The sequence below is a fragment of the Hydra vulgaris genome, chromosome 15 (assembly GCF_038396675.1).
Source record: "Hydra vulgaris chromosome 15, alternate assembly HydraT2T_AEP".
Lineage (NCBI taxonomy): Eukaryota > Metazoa > Cnidaria > Hydrozoa > Anthoathecata > Hydridae > Hydra > Hydra vulgaris.
In genome coordinates this window covers 15,295,001-15,295,619 of record NC_088934.1, presented here as the reverse complement: position 1 = coordinate 15,295,619, position 619 = coordinate 15,295,001, and positions in this window count along the sequence as shown.

Sequence of the window (619 nt, the reverse complement as noted above, 5' to 3'; positions counted from 1 at the left end):
TTGTCTTGAAGCCACTGCTTGACTACTTTTGCAGTGTGTTTCGGATCGTTGTCTTGCTGAAAAACCCATTTTATTGGCATATTCCATTCAGCATGAGGTAACATAACATCTTTCAGGATATTTTTTATACATGAAACAGTCCATTATTCCATCGTTTCGATGTATTGGACCTAGACCGTTAGCAGAAAAACACCCCCAGACCATTACATTGCCTCCACCATGCTTCACGGTCTTATGGCAGTAACGTAAATCGAGGCGTTTTCCGGCCGGTCGACGTACACGGCAAATGCCATCGCTCCCAATGATGTTGAACTTCGATTCATCACTGAACAGGACAGTTCGCCATTTCTGCACATTCCAGTCAATATGAGATGTAGCAAACAGGAGTCTTTTCTTCAGGTCTTTTAGTGAAATTAGCGGTTTCTTACCAGGGCGTCGAGAAAACGATTCGGCTTCAACAGCACGTTGTCTGATTTTTCGGTCCGATACAGACAGCTCTAATTGCTTTTGTATCTCGACTGATGATATCCAGGGATCCTTCTTGACGGATCTGACGATCATAGAATTCTCTCTAGAAGTGGTGGAACGCAGTCTTCCACCTTTGTTATCTGCTGCCAAC